Source organism: Heterodontus francisci, chromosome 30, assembly GCF_036365525.1.
Source record: "Heterodontus francisci isolate sHetFra1 chromosome 30, sHetFra1.hap1, whole genome shotgun sequence".
NCBI lineage: Eukaryota > Metazoa > Chordata > Chondrichthyes > Heterodontiformes > Heterodontidae > Heterodontus > Heterodontus francisci.
In genome coordinates, this window is record NC_090400.1 from 29,906,733 (window position 1) to 29,923,807 (window position 17,075).

The window sequence follows — 17,075 nt, forward strand, 5'->3', positions numbered from 1 at the left end:
CTGAGCCATTCAGGACAGACTCACTTCACAGGTCTGAAAACAGAGGCTCTTGTTGATATTTTGGAAAGGGTTTCACCGTGTGGGTTGGTGGGGGGGTGGGCAAAGGGAGGAGGAAGGAGGAAAGGGAAAAAGAAAAGTTTTGTCCCAGTCTCAAAACAAAGTAGTTTGGGGAGAGATTATCCACAACTTTTTATATTGCTGTTTGTCCTTCCTCCTAGTTATTAAAAATATTTGTTCACAAAAAATGGAACATTTCCACACTCCCCCAGTAAATTATTCGAGTGGTCAGTTTGGTCCACCATCATTTCGCAAACAATGGAAACACTTTAATCTTATGTGTGATGGGTAAACAGAATCGGTTGTAATCAGAAATAATTACAACCATACTGTTATGACCAGGTGAGAGGGGTCTAGGGGTTCCCCTCAGCCTTTGCCTGGTTTAACTGTAACAGGGTTTAATTTTTTAAAACACTGTTTTTAGTTCCCCCTCAGTGAATCCTTGTTCACTGCCCTCCAATTGTAAGGCAAATAAATCAACCAACCAGTCAGGTTTTCTTAGATTTAAACAAGGTGGAAGTTTATTAACCTTAAACTCTAATTCGGTTAACGACTACGAATACGCGATGTGACCACACTAGCATGCATACGTGATAAACACACAGAAAAACACATAGAGACAGAAAAGCAGAAATAATAAAGGGGAAAAGTTTGAGGCAATAGCTGGGATTTATTTACGGTCTTTTGAGTTCAATGTAGAGTCTTTGATTGCCGGTAAATCTTGTCGTTTCGTTGGGGCCCAGTGCACGCTTTAAAACTTGTTTCGATGTAGGAGTCTTTTCTGTCTTGAGGTTTAAGTGACTTCAGTGAATCTGGAGATTCGTGAGAGAGAGAGAACGCTAGCCAGGAGAGAGGCTCTCTTCTTCCAAGTTAAGTTGCAATTTGCCCCAAACTGTGGCGTGAGTCAGCAGGTTAGTCATGTGACTAGCTGTTTTAACAAACTCCTGCATTTGTGGATTCTCCATCTTAGCAGGCACCCTGGAAAGCTGGCTTTCCTACACATTCAATGTCTGGTGATCAAAATCCATTTGGGTTAACTGAATCAGGGAGTCATTCTATTGTCTCCAGGCACTGTCTCTTAGTATGCAAAAATGTTTTCCAGCCATTGCTGACCTCTTTAAACAAGTCATCTCTTCCTTCCAGCAACAGTTTAAAATTAATGTTCATATGACAAAATTAAATATGCCTCATTCTTGGCAGGTGGGGTCTTCATGACCATATTGAAAATGATGCAATTTTAGAATTATTTTTATTATTCAAAATTCTGGTCATGGAAAGTCAACTCATTTGAGAATAATAGCCCAAGATGGTGCAATGCAAAGCTTCCACTATTGATAATTCTCACTGACGAAAGTAAAAAAATAAAATATAGTGCCAAAGAGCTTTGCTTTAAAGAAACATCGCAACCTTGGTTTTAAAATATATGGAAACAAAAAAATTCCAACTAATGATTCTTCCTTGGCTTTGCAACCGTACTCTGAAGCAGATTAACCATGGCTGCATTACTGGAAATGTGGCCATGGCTTTGCAAAAGCAGCATGATGCATTGGCTTATTTCTTTTGACAGAAATGAATGGTTTGTAAAGGTTAGTTGTGCATACAAAGAGAGAATTTAGATTCAGCTCAGCTTGTGCACTGTGGCCTGGGTGTGAAATGATTAGCTGCTGTAATAAATTAACATTTTCAAGTAAACATTACAGATGTAAATTATTGGAGCAAATGAAGGATCTTTCCCCACAAGCAGCAAGGTCTGTGTAAGACCAGTGGCACATTTATGAGGCAGGTCCAATTGACTTTTTAATTAAGTTGTTTATTGAGTTAGTGGAGATATACACAGCACAAGATATATTATAGATTGTTGTTCATAACAGAGACTGCATACTTAAAGACACCACATAGTAATGTAATCAAGAGTCATATTATTCCCACAGGAATGACAATATATTATGACATACTGATGTACCAAGTGTCAATAGCCCATGGTGTTCACACCATCCATTACCCTTCTATGGAAAATGCAAGGAGAGTTTAATGGACCGTGCAATGGTCTGCCCATTCTAATAAAGAAAATCAAAGAGTAAACCTGATTTGATAGGTGAGCAAACATATAAATCATCAATCTCCCTAATATCACTTGTATCAGTAGACAATTATTTAAAAAAAATAATGGTTTTCCATAGGCGAGTAATTTGCATGGCTCAACCTTATGTTACAAGAATGTCCCAGTGTGGAAGACATCATTCTGTGATATTTAGCAGTAATCAGTAATGTAAACCCAAATTGCAATTAGAAGAGACCAAAGTAATGAGGGTAAAGCTGGAATCTTGCTGTTTTTTGAAGGCTATGTACTGACAACACCTAACTACAAATATAGCATAACTGTAGGATTCTGGGCCATATAAAAATAACCAAATCACAAATGCGGCTGTCCTCTCAAAGGCAGAGCTCTCAAGTGTGTTGGCACTAATCAAACAGAGGCAGCTTCGGTGGATCAAACACGTCAGCAGGATGGAAGATAGCTGCATACCCAAGGGCTTTCTGCATGGTGAGGTAGCTGGGGCCAGACGACCAGTGGGGTGCCCAAAGCTCCTCTGCAAGGATGCTTGCCAGTGTGACATGTAGGCCCTAAACATTGACTATTGCCCCTGGGAGTCATGAGCTGGCGAAAGAGGGAAATGTTGACACATCCTGTGGACTGGTGTGCACTACCGCAATGACCAGTTGCTATAGCAGCTTGACAACAGGCACCAACAACAAAAACAACAACTCACAGCATCACTTGGCAGCTTCCTGCGTGGCACTTGTGTCAGAAATTGCCTCTCAAGGATTGGCCTTCACAGCCATCAGCAAATGTGCACCAACAGAAGACACCCCACCTAAATGGATTGTTTGCTGCATGTCCATCATCTTTTGTAGATGGAAGGATGCCAACTAATTATGTCAGTAAGATCGGAGACTTTGATTAATTATGATGTATAGATTTCCCGTGCTGCACCAAAACCAATGTTTATATTTGCGTTTGGAAATTTCTGTTTCATTCCAATATATTTGCCTTACATCAACATGAAGTGATAAGCTGATTGCAGCAGGTATCATTTCTGGGTCAAGTGTTACTTTCCGTGTCAGATAACAATTTGGAGGAAAGGATGGTAACAAACTTTTCAAGTTTATCAATGGCACTAAATTGGAAGGGATTGTAAATGGTAGCAAACAAATGGGCCAGCTGCAGACGGATCTGGATAGTTGGGAAATTTGCTAAACATTGGAAGATATTGGCCTGAATTTAATTTGCGCGCCATGTTCTGCGGTGGCACATTTTGAACTCGGCGGCGTGCCTGCATTCAGTGGCAGCCACCGAGCCCCCGCGGTATTATGCACAGGGGCTCATTAGCATCACTGCGACGCGCGCCCCCCCCCCCCCCCGATATTACATGGGGAGAGGTGGGACATCCAGCGCAGTGAGGAACCTTTTGACAGCTGTGCAGCAGGTGCTGCGGTCCTATTTAAAGTGCCGCAGCACCTGCTACCTGACAGCTGTCAAAGAAATACCTCACTGTTGAAGAGTGGGGCTGCTGTCAATCTGGCAGCAAAGCAGAAAGTGCTGGAGAAACTCAGCAGGTCAGGCAGCATCTGTGGAGAGAGAAGCAGAGTTAAGTTTCAGGTCTGTGAACTTGGTCACAGACCTGAAAGGTAACTCTGCTTCTCGTTCCACAGATGCTGTCTGACCTGCTGAGTTTTTCCAGCACTTTCAGCTTTGTTGCCACATACTTACACTGCTGTGTCCCAGTGTCCAGTGAAGTTGCGATCCTCTTCTTCCACTCAAGTGTTACATTGCTTCTTGTAGGCGTGCCGCACCTGGGTGAATAATCTTAATTTTGCACATTCCAGGACGTGAGACTTAAATGTACCATAAAAGGCAAATACACAATAGAAATAAAACCATAATTGAACAACATTTACATACTATGGGCTTCTAATCATCTGACTGTGAAAAACCGCAGACTAATATGCATTTGGAATCTGTATTCATTTCTCCACTAACTGTTACGTGAAAAGACATGTAACTGCAATTAAACGATCTTTATTAAAAAACAGGAAAATATGTTAATATTCTGGCTACACTGCCACTAGAAATATTACACCAATAACTATGATCAGCTGCTGAAGAAGCGAAGAGTTCGTGAACATGTGTCAATGTCCTGCATTGGTTTCCAAACATGTGTAAGACAAACCTTGCAGCCAGAAGTTGGAGCAGTTACATGGTGGAATCACCTTTGCATTTTAAGGACCACACCAAAAGCCGAGGATGGCAGAGGGGTACTCTAGGGTGGCCCCACAGTTCAGCGAAGCCTCCCTGCTCACTCTCCTCCAAGCTGTGTGGGCAAGGCGGGAGGTCCTTTTCACTAGCAATGGTAAGAAGAGGCCCTCCCGTCTGAACAAGTCAGCCTGGCTGGAGATGGCAGAAGAGGCGAGTAGCCGTGGGGCCATCCGGCGTCAAAGGGTCCAATGCCAAAAGGGGATGAACAAACACTCCGGAGCCAGCCGGGGCCCTCTAGGCCTCATGCACACAGGGCACGATCGCCAAATTCATCCACAGCCAAAGGGCAATCAGATCAGCAGCCTTCCTCCAGTCAGGCTGCTAGCGCAGAGGTTGCACTGAGATGGGGGCACTTGTCAGAGAATACACTGACACAAATGGGAATGCATGGGTGTCACAGCAATATAAATACATCTTTCACTAAATGTTCCTCACCAAGATCTGTGTCCTTTTCTCTGTCTGAATGATGTGTGACAGCATGTAGTGCCATTGCCACATCCCTTTGCACCGTTGGCCCTTCAGGAGAGCCAACGTATACAATATCATTGCAATGCCACCATTACTCATCAGCGTCTCCACGGATGCAGTGACATGGACATTGGTTCAGTCAGCTGCTGCCTCTAATGGTTTATACAGGGATGCTACAGATGTGGACTGGTGCATGGCAGTTGAGCGAGGATGATGAGTGGCTTGCTGAGCTCATGTTGGTTCCTATGGAGCAGACAGCCTTTGTCTGATAAGCCACTGCTGTACATCCCTAGCTCACTGCTAGCCCTGCATGCAGAGCCTGGGTGCCATCTGCCCTCCCATGCACCTTTCCTGTTGTAGGTCCTCAGCATCCTCATAGTCCGAGAAGGAATCCTGTTGGCGTCGCTGCTCATTATGCCAGTCCTGCCCCTTATTGGATGCGTAGTTGTACAGAGCACAGCAAGCAGCAAAGAAAGCAGCTTGCCTTTTCAGCCCGTAGTACAGGGCATCAATCCAGACATTGGAAGTGCTCTTTTAGCATGCCGATCGCCTGCTCTATGGTGGCTCTTGTAGCTCAGTGGCTGGCGTTGTATCTCTCCTATCAGCAGTGGTGGAGTTTCTCATTGATGTTGGGAGCCACGTCTGCAAAGGATAGCCCTTATCTTCAAGAAGCCACCCCTCCATCTGAAACAGTTCAGTGAACAGTGGTGACAGCTGGGACTGGTGCAGGGCCCAGGTGTCATGGCAGCTACATGAGAAGCAGACACATATTTGCATGAAGCATCTCCGGCTGCACCTAGATTGAGAGGATTCCTTTAATGGTAACGTCTGCAGGTGGTAGCCTGGCGGGAGGCCTGATGGCCACATGGGTGCAGCCTATGAACCCTAAAACCTATGATTCTCTGGCAACGGTGTTGAAAACGATGGCCCTCTGGGCCTGGCTGTGACAGTCATCCTGAAGCGGACATACTCACTGGCCCTCTGGTGTAGGGCATCAGTGACCTCCCTGATGCAGTGGTGCACCACTGACTGTGCGACCCCACAAAGGTCTCCGGTGGAAACCAGAAAAGCTGAATAGATGTCAAGCTTAAGAACCGCTGCCACTATGAGGACCGCAGGCATAGGATGTCCACCGAAGCCCATGGGCTGCAGGTCATCTATGAACAGGGCACAGAGACGTGTCACCACCCTCTCTACATGCACAATATCCTTTGACATTGATGCTCTGACATCCGACAGCATGTCGTGTAAAGCCTGTCGATTCACGGTGACCGTAATGATGAGCTCCCCTTGGGGGCTGCTGCTCATGACTGGGGGCCTCTATGTGCACTGCACCTGCTTGTTGATTTTGCCTCTGGCACATACCGATCCTCAGGAGCAGCGGATCGCACAATGTAGGATGAGCCATACCCATTTTCATGTGATAAATAGTTGTATCCTTCATTTATTTGAAGGTTCCTAACACGGCAGGGATTGGTGTTGATGGATACATCAGGTGCTAACATGGATCAACTATGTGGCATGGCATGGCATTGCCCATCTTGGCTAACACTCAGAGTGGCACAGCATGACCACATCACGATCCTACCAGCTGAATCAATTGCCCCCACCATCCATATAATCTTAACCCTCCTACCCTTTCTGGCACCCTCCCACACACAGAGTGACTAGAGTGCCATTGCTCCTTCACACACAAACAAATGTAGAGCGTACGCTGTTTATGGAGGGAGGGTACACAGTGCCTCCCTTCATGCCTGCAGAACTTTGACTCCAGTAATCCCAGACCCCCTCCTTCCTCCCTTCCAGAATGCAGAGCTAAGACCCCTGTAATCCCCCCCTCTTCCCTTCCAGAGTGGAGAGTTGAGACCCCTATATATCTGGACTTACCTTCACTGTCCAGTACTCCTGATTCTGCTAGCCCGTCTGGTTTACTGTTGGTGAATGGGACAGCGTGTGACGGCCGCCTGTTCTACGTAAAAGGAGTAAGTGCAGAGCGAGAGGCAGCGGGATGTATAATCTGCAGAGGTAAGTTGTGTTTTACATATTCTAATTGGGGTGCCGCCACCAAGCGGCAGGGGGGGGGGGGGGGGGGGTGCTGCCACGAGGTCCCTCCGCTGCCAGTAATATGCGGCGGGCCCTTCTCGAAGTCGCGGGTTGAGGCGGGCCTCTCCCCGCAAAATTTTACCGGCCCCCGCACCGCGACCCGTGGCATCGAGGGGCCGGTAAAATTCAGCCCATTATTTAATGTGAAGAAGTTCAAAGTCAAGGAACTAGGGGAGGGGAATTAAACAATGGGTGTACAAAATAAGGCTACAACGCAGGAGTACGATTTACAGGTTTTAGTGGAAAACACGCTGAAGATGTCACCACAACATGTGGAAAAAAGGGAAACATAATTCTGAGGATACATTGCTCAAAATATAGGACACATGTCCCAGGATGTCTGATGATGCGTTATGCGCTACCTTGGTCTTAATAGAGTCTCTGACTGCCTTAGGAGGAAAAGATTTTTTTTCTCTTCCCTTGCCTGTACAAGGAGTTGGTTTTATTAGTGATTGGGGAAGATGATACATTAAGTTACACCATTTAACAACTAGGCCATATGAGCTGGAATTTTTCATTGGGTGGGAGGTCCCGCCCACTGGCCTAAAAGTCAGTGGCAAGCCCGCCTCCGCTGGGCCTGGGGAGCCAGGCCAGGATTTTTCGCTCCCTTAATTGGTCTTGTGCAGGAAGTCCCACCTAATGGAGCTGCTGGCCAATCAGCGGGCCAGCAGCTCTTAGTCCCAGCCAGCACAAGCAAGGTGAAGGTTGGCCCCGGAAGACAGGTAAGTCTTTAGGACCTCGCCGGGGACAACAGGCCAGGCCCCAGTGAGGCGAGGGGGGGTCAGATAGGGGGGCAGGGGGAGTGTTGCACATTGGGGGCAGTTGGAGCTTTGGGGGCGACCCTCCGTGGGGCACAGGGTGCCCGATCAGGAGGGCCCCTTCAAGCCCACAAGAAGGCAAGTGGGGTTCTTGAGGCTTTTGCCATCCAGTCACCTCGGGTAAAATACGAACGGGCTGGTGGCAGGGGGGAATGGGTGGTAAAACCGAGTGGCCCTTAAGTGCCAGTTAATTGGCCACTTAAGGGCCTTGATTAGCCTAGGGCGGGCAGGCCGTTTCTTGCCGCCGCCGCCCTGCGTAAAATTGCAGCGGGGATGAGAGGGGATCAGGAATGGCGCCCCCCCCCCACCTCCCACTCAATATTACGCACCCCCCCCAACCCCCCCGCCCCCACCCTGCTCCTTTGGGGGCTGTAAAATTCCAGCCATGGTCTTTTTTTTACCTTCTTTTCACTTGGATGTAACACCTGTCAAATGTATAGGTATTTCAAGGCTTTATCACAATGAAAATTTAAAGAAAACCATTAATATATTAATATTTTTCAAATTAATGGACTCAATTATAGAGCATTTATAGTCATTACTTAAGTGTTAAACATTTTTGTTTTACAATCCTTCATAATACATTAGGACTGTCATTGTAGCAAATATAATAAAGTTTTCTGCTGACCCAACCTCAAGCCAAGTATTTCAATATAAAATGGACTCAGTGAAAAAATGTTTCATTGTGAATGCAGGTGAGCTGTCGACCTGACCTTCCTGTGTCCCTCCCAACTTGTATTATTTGCACAGCACCACTGAGGACACATTCAAGCCCTTTAAATGTTCTGATGTATGACTATGTTCATTCACGTATCATTTATTTTGATAAATTAAAGTAGAATATCATTGACATTTTGGAATAATAAAACACTTAGTGGCAATTAAAGTCAATCACATTTAATAAACAATGAAGCTGCAGGCCAAAACATATAGCAGAAGAATGCTGTTACACTTGCTGCATGATCTCTTCTGGTTATTTTTAAATTTCCTATTTGTTAAACTATTTTTCTTTAGTCAATTTTCTCTGCTTTCCTCCCCTCTATATTCACAAAAGCACTGGCTCCTTGGGTCTGTGGATCCCAATGGGCATCTTACCCAAGCGGCCAATCCTCCAGTTTGAGTCTTGACCAGGAGAGTTGGCAGGTAATTTTTGCCCGGGGGGAGTGGGCGCAAGACAGTTATTCTGTCCTTACCTGACATCCACACACATGCATTTCTAGCAGGGACAGCTTGCTGAGCAGTGATCAGGAGTAGGAAATTAGATGATTTTTCCCTCCTTAAGCAAGAGATACCAAGGCCAATTGGAACATGTCTTCTACAAACAGGTAACTTAGCACAGACAAGACAGTGAATCCAGAATTTGTTAAACGTACAATCTTAACACATTTTCTTTAAACACAAAAAAGCATGATCAAAAAGCAGCCATTTTTAAAAAAATGTATATAATTAATAATCTGGCTATTGACTACAGTAAAACTGTCCAATGTGAGATATGTGGCTGAAAAGCTAATGCAATCAATTACCAGACAAAAAAATGTTATAAAGTGTCAAATGATTCAATTTCTAGACATTTATTGTCTTATCACTCATGGTTACGTTTTTCATAAGAACATATAGTGTAAATCTGTAATCTGTCCTTTTGCAAATTCTGAACAGAAGCTTCAGCCCACTAGACTTACTTCATGTTGTTAAGCTGAATTTTTATCAGTTCAAACCCTGCAACAGCTTCATTTCCAAAACTAAGCACCCAGCCAATAAGCAAGTTCTGTTTGTGGCCATTATGTAAGCGGGCTGTAAACCAGACATATGCTTTCCTTGCAGCCAACAGAAGATTGACAGGCTGCGAGTTGGCCACCATCATCACACTCAGCTCCTGACAAAGCTTCTGCTGCTTTGGAGACTTTGTAGGCTCAGAGGTACCAGCTCAGTTCCTGGCACAGAAGTTCTCTGCTGACCTGCAGCCAGCTCACCAGGAGCATGCCATCGAATTTACATTTCTGTCCCCTCAAGAGCTCAATACGCCATTGCCTGGCAGAGATGGATGATCTACAGCAGCACATAAATTATGTAAAGGCAATAAAATGAATTGTGCAAAACACTTCAAACAGTTGCAAGTCTGGGACCTGAGTGCATTTTATAGACAGGAGCTGTTCTTCAGGAGATAATGTATTTTTAACTGACTCATAGTCTTAACTGATACAGTATTCTCCTCTTATCCATCTTAGTTTTGGCATACAGATCAATATATTCTGTATGTGCATTTATTTGCAGTAGGTATCTTCTCATTGCAAATATTAATTGCCCCAATCTATCAATCATATATATTATCAGAATGGCATAAAAGTTTTATGAATGAGCTTCGTGGAGCAAGTTACTTTTGCAGGTATACCATTAGCCAATCATTATCCTGCCAGAGGTTTGGATCAGTAATCTATCAACTTGCACTGCCAGCAACCACTTTTCAGTAAGCACAAATAACAAGTACAATTAAATACCCACTCATTTTCAAAGTGCAGTCATATTTAAGATAATGCTCAAAGTCTGCCTGTATTCTTGAAAAGAGAGAATATATGGAAGTGAATCTCCAATCCAGGATGCTCAGAAATTCGATAAGTACTGAGCTACCTGTAGTATCCTACTATCACAACAGTATACTGTGAATTAAAGTGTGCTGCAAAAATCATCCCCCACTCCCAACACTGTCCACACTTAGAGCTTTTCTTTCCTCCCTTCCTAGTTTTGTAAAGCTCAAGGCTAACAAATGAAAACAACTCAGCATCCAAGTCTTCCCCTTTAATGAAATGAGAGATTCCTACTTACAGTAACATGAACGTATTTCTCACCAGCTTTTTGTCAATGATGACAATCAAATTGTTTTTGTTTCTCTGCTGGAGGGCTGTGAATAGAGGCCTAGGAGCAGGAAGTGAAGGGGAGATCAGCAGCAATGGCTCAGGGCCACATCACTTCAATCAAAATTTTTGCATTTGTGGGTTTGGCCAATTCAAAGTGGATGCAAAAGCATTTTCTGTTCCTTCTCCATTATCCACTCCAAATTGTCCCCAGGAATCAAGGTGGCAAGGTAGGTGGATTTAGTGAGGGAGTCCTAGAGGACAGCAGCAACGCATTTTTGATATCCACGCTTGCTTCCTTATTGTCATTTTAATCAATCATGCTTATCTAATAGTGCTATATGCGGCCTAGCAATGAGAAGAGCATGCAGGAGGTGCCACAGATGCTGTACAACAGATCACAAATTATGAATTGTAAATTGCTATAGTAGCTGAATGACAGTTTTGCAAAGCTTATGCTCAATTTATTTTTTGTTAAAAAATGTGGAATGATATGCGCCTTTCATACAATTTACTTTGTCAGTATCACTGCCTGCACAGACACAACAAATGGCAACATGTCTTCCCAAATGGCTTTTTACTGAATAGCGCCGATTGAAGTGTCTCATTCATGCAATTTCATGGAAAGTGCATTTTATTCTTCAAAGCAAATGGTATTTTTTTTTAAACAGGGAAATCTCTTCAATGGTGTTGTGATCCATTAAAAATGGGCCATTCTCTTCCCTTTGTGCCAAATTGCTTTGATTGCCTCCACACAAACACATAGAAATGACTTCCCCTGACTTGTGAAGCAGATGGAGTATGTTAATCCAACTCGGCATACTGCTCGATGTAAAAGTGCCATACCTCATTACTCTAAGACAAGAGAAGATCATTGAAGACGGGAAGCAGAATTGACTTTTTGCAGTCTTGACTTGATGATGATTTAATCAACTGCACTCTTTCAGTTCTTATACACGCAGCTGTCGTTCCCCAGATGCCCCTAAATGAGACCCTCACAAAGGAAGCGGAAGAACAGGAATTGCAGTCACACCTTCTCAGTGAGGTGATATGCAAATCGAAGACAGAAAACTGCAGCTCGCATTCACCCTGAAATTTGAAGGATTGCAACTGATGGGCAAGGCCAGGAAGTCTGAATCCATTTCAGCTGAGCCAATTGTACTCATTTGGAAAAAGCATGCTCAATAAACCAGCTCTGTTTGTTGATAAATGCATTTAGTGTGAGGAAAATCGTACTGCAATCAAAAGAGAGGGAGAGAGACTGGATGTTTATATGAGGGCAACAACAACTTGCATTTATATCATGTGTTTAACATAGCAAAACAACCCAAGGCACTCACCAAGAGCGATACCAACAAAAATATTTTTGACACCAAGCCACATAAGATGGTATCAGGACAGATGACCAAGAGTTTGGTCAAAGTAGTAGGTTTTGAGCAGCGTCTCAAGGAGGACAGAGAGATAAAGAGGACAAGCCATCTTTACAGAGGCTTTCTCAAGTTTGGAATAAGTATCACCAGTTCGATGGGAAGTACATCCCATATTAAAACAGCAGTAGTATCACTAACATGCAGCCTGCTTAATGATTCAGTTGAGGGTGGAGCTTAATTGCTCAAGTTAAATATGCTTCCCCCAATAAATGATGAGTTCCCATCAGTTTGTTTTCTTAAAGTGGGATGGCCCTAATTAGGCCAGTTTAAAGTTGATTGAAGACAATTAATAGAGTGGCACACAGCATTAGCCAGAACAGAGACGCAAAGAAGCAACCTATCAACATATGAATTAGGAGCAGGAGCAGGCACTACAGCCCCTTGAGCTTGCTCCGCCATTCAATAAGATCATGGCTGATCTGATTGTAACTTCGACTCCACATTCTCGTCTACCCCTGATAACCTTTCACCCCTTTGCTTATCAAGAATCTATTTTCCTCTGCCTTAAAAATATTTAAAGACTCTGCTTCAATCGTCTTTTGAGGAAGAGAGTTCCAAAGACTCACGACCCGATGAGAGGAAAAATTTCTCCTCATCTCTGTCTTAAATGGGCGACCCCTTATTTTTAAATAGTGACTCCTAGTTCGAGATTCCCCCACAAGGGGAAACATCCTTTCCACATCCACCCTGTCAAGACCCCTCAAGATCTTATATGTTTCTATCAAGTCGCCTCTTACTCTCCTAAACTCCAGCGGATACAAGCCTAGCCTGTCCAACCTTTCCTCAAAAGACAACGCACCCATTCCAGGTATGAGTCTCGTAAACCTTCTCTGAACTGCTTCCAATGCATTTACATCCTTCCTTAAATAAGGAGACCAACACTGTTCACAGTACTCCAGATGTGGTCTCACCAATGCCCTGTATAACTGAAGCATAACCTCCCTATTTTTGTATTTAATTCCCCTCGCGATAACCATCACACTTTGGCATTACCCAAATCAATGCTTCCACACAGCTGTGTCAAATATAGTAAATCATAAAATTATCAATGGAACACTGCTTCAGCATATCACTCAATTCCAGAACCAATTGTTTAAATTCATATATTGTAATGTGGTGCAGAAAAAATGCCATTCTGACTTTATATTTATGTAGCTGTCAACAATGCTAATTAAAAGTAGAATGCTTATGAATGAAATGAGTTTTAAAGTACATGCATTAGAGTACGGAAACAGTAAGAAATCATGTTTAAGTCATCACAGTACATTTTAGAATATTGGTCTGGATTTTGCAGTAGAAATAATGCTGAGGCAACAGTGCTCTCCGTTTTTAAAGTGTAAATTGGACAGCACCTTCAGGACAGCAGATATGCAGTTAAATGTGGAAATCAGGAAGCTTCAGTCCGAATTGCCCTGCTTCTCCAGAAGCTTTGCTATGGCGGTATCGCGTTGAGAGACCCAGCATTGAAACACATGCAATGGTCTGATGTTTCTGTACTTGCATGATAGGTATTTTAACAGTATGCTAACTCTTAATTACTGCCAAACAAACTCTCTGGCCTTGAAAATTAAATGCGACCATTGATTGCCTTCATTCTTCACATTTTAATTATTGTTGGACATTTTAAAAAGTGCAATTTTTTTCAAATTTCTCTTTGCCTCTTATTTATCTCTCAATTCCGCCTTTTTAAAAAATTCTTTCACAGGGCGTGGGCATCGTTGGCTAGGCCAGCATTTACTGCCCATCCCTAATTGCCCTGGAGGTGGTGGTGGTGAGCCGTCTTCTTGAACCGTTGCAGTCCATGTGGTGTAGGTACACCACACAGTGCTGTTAGAAAAGGAGTTCCAGGATTTTGGCACAGCGACACTGAAGGAATGGCAATATAGTTCGAAGTCAGGATGATCTGTGGCTTGGAGCAGAACTTGCAGGTGGTGGTGTTCCCATGCATCTGCTGCCCTTGTCCTTTTAGGTGGCAGAGGTTGCGGGTTTGAAAGGTGCTGTCAAAGGAGCCTTGGTGAGTTACTGCAGTGCATCTTGTAGATGGTACACATTGCTGTGTTGGTGGTGGAGCGAGTAAATGTTGAAGGTTGTGGATGGGGTGCCAATCAAGCAGGCTGCTTTGTCCTGAATGGTGTAGAGCTTCTTGAGCGTTGTTGGAGCTGCCCTCATCCAGGCAAGTGGAGAGTATTTCATCATACTCCTGACTTGTGCCTTGTAGGTGGTGGACAGGCTTTGGAGAGTCGGAAGGTGAGTTACTTGCTGCAGAATTCCCAGCTTCTGACCTGCGCTTGTAGCCACGGTATTTATATGGCTGGTCCAGTTCAGTTTCTGGTCAATGGTAACACCCAGGATGTTGATAGTGGAGGATTCAGGATGGTAATGTCGTTGAATATCAGGGGGAGATGGTTAGATTCTCTCTTGTTGGAGATGGTCATTGCCTGGCACTTGTGTTGCGATAATATAACTTGCCACTTTTCAACCCAAGCCTGAATGTTGTCCAGGTCTTGCTGCATATGGACACAGATGGCTTCAGAATCTGAGGAGTCGCAAATGGTGCTGAACACTGTGCAATCATCAGCGAACATCCCCACTTCTGACTTTATGATGCAGGGAAGGTCATTGATGAAGCAGCTGAAGATGGTTGGCCCTTAGTCATCATCCTGAGGAACCCCTGCAGCGATGTCCTGGGACTGAGATGATTGACCTCCAGCAACCACAACGATCTTCCTTTATGCTAGGTATGACTCCAAATAGTGAAGAGTTTTCCGCCAATTCCCATTGATACCAGTTTTGCTAGGGCTCCTTAATGCCACACTCGATCAAATGCTGCCTTGATGTCAAGGGCAGTCACTCTCACCTCACCTTTATATCCCCTATTTCTCTTTCTGTACATTATTTAGCATTGAATTAAAAATTCTTAATTGACACTTCCTAGTTCCGACTCTGCACTGCTCAGTGACTGCTCATTCTTCAATCTGAACGGTAAAGGACACACAGTTGCTTGCCTTGTCCCAGATTCCTTGTATAGGGCACTGCACCAAAATGGGATTTCTAATCATAGCAAGTTCTACCTTGGGCGTCGGCAACCCCCAGCTCGGGAGCCCCTTGCAGCTCTTCATCCTCTCATTTGTGGCTCCCAACCCTTCCCAGTTGGATTGCATTATCATGAAAAAAGCCTAAAAAAATTAAGTCAAGAAAATGATAAATCAAAGAACAAGACAGCAACACATTTTTTCTTGAGTTAATCATTTGCTTAATTAAAAATTTAGTTTCTACGCTGTCAGGCTTCAAGAGTGGTATGGCACTTGAATAGCCTTAACAATCAATATCAAGATGCAAAAAAAAAGTTTTAATCTGCATATACCTCTGATTTTCAAAAAGGTTTGTCAAATAAATTTGGTTACAAAAAGATTTGCAGGGGGAAAAAGGGGTTATAAGCATCCTATTTAGAAATAAGTGAATTCAATTATAGAAAGCAAAAGGGTTGAACGATATTGAAATAGAAAATCATCAAAGATGAAAATAGTGGCCGGAATTTTACGTCCCCAAAAGAGTGTTCTGGTGGCAGGGAGGGGGGTGTAAAATGCAGTCGGAGGCTGGGGGGGGCCCTTCCCGAACCGCTCCCACTTCCGCTGCAAATTTAGGCAGGGCGCAGTGGCGAGAAGTGGACCGCCTGCCCCAGGCCAATCAAGGCCCTTAAGTGGCCAATTAACTGGCACTTGAGGGCCTCTGCCCGCCGTCACGGGTATTTTACCCTTGGTTGGCGGGTGGCTGAGGTCTCAGAAATCCCACCTGATGAAACTAGGCGGCCTTCTTGTGGGCTGGAGGGGGCCCTCCTGATCGGGCACCCAGTGCCCCAAGGAGGGCCGCCCCCGAAGCCCCAACCGCCCCCCTCACTGACCCCCCCCCCCCCCACCTTGCCTCACCAGGGCCCGACTGATTGTCCCTGGCGAGGACCTGAAAACATATCTTTTTTCCGGGGCCGTCCTTCATCTTCATCCTGAAGCTGGGTGTAGTCCCAGCAGTGGCCACCGCTCCCCGTGGCGCTGCTGGGACTAAGAGCTGCCGGCCTGCTGATTGGTCGGCAGCTCTATTCGGCAGAACTTCCTGCCACAAGGAGGTGGAAATCCCGCCCAAGACCAATTAAGGGCCCGGGGAGCCTAAAATCCCGGTCTGGCTCCACAGGCATGGCAGAAGCAGGCTCGCCACCGACTTTTCGGCTGGTGAACGAGGACCCCCGCCCAATGAAAAATTCCGGCCAGTGACTTTAGCTTCGGGATGACTAGATTTTGTTTGTCTATCAAGCCAAACAGAATTCACGTGTGTCTGACATGGGACGGAATGTTTCAGATTCACAAAAAAAAAATCGAATTCTGCCTGGCAATTGTTAACAAATTCAAAACCATTGCCAAAAAATATCCACCTAGAAGTGCAACAAAATGTGTTGCTATGATTCTCCAGGAATCTGTAAGATTTGGGTAGCATCAAGATTCAACTTTGAAAACAAAAATAATGGTTTTTACCTATTCCTGGGATATAAAAACTGGATGTTTGCCCGGCCTATATACAAGACTGAAATTACATGAAGTTCAATAGCAACTGCAGTCATTCTTACAAGCTTCAGAGAGAAGTTAAAGCAAATGATTTTTTTACTGCATCAAATAAGTGCATAATGTTCCTTGGATTCTCGATAAACAATTCTTTCCTCTTAAGGTATGCTTATGCCTTTACTCCATTCTTTAATTCTTTTTTGACCAGCAGCTCCCAATAGTTTTTATTTCAGACATTTTTGTTGTTAAAAAAGGCTCTTTGGGTAGAAAGATGGTTGCTGACCCCTGTTCTCGTGCAAAAGCCCATAGCAAGTATGTGGGCAAGTGTCAGTGTAGTGAACAGTTGGCATCATTTCTTTGTTGCTGATTGCAAAATCCAGCCCATCATAATGGCCTCATAGTACTGCAATTTTGATTGCTGGAATTAGAATATATAGTTACAGAATCATTTATGGCACAGAAGGAGGCCATTCAGCCCATTG

The 17,075-nt window shown here is 44.3% G+C and overlaps 1 protein-coding gene across 6 annotated transcripts in view; it reads right to left on the reverse strand.

Moving 5' to 3' along the window:
* auts2a (activator of transcription and developmental regulator AUTS2 a) overlaps nucleotides 1-17,075 on the reverse strand; it is a 1,290,268-nt gene that overhangs the window by 421,260 nt on the left and 851,933 nt on the right. The gene's annotated exons all lie outside the window — the stretch shown is intronic.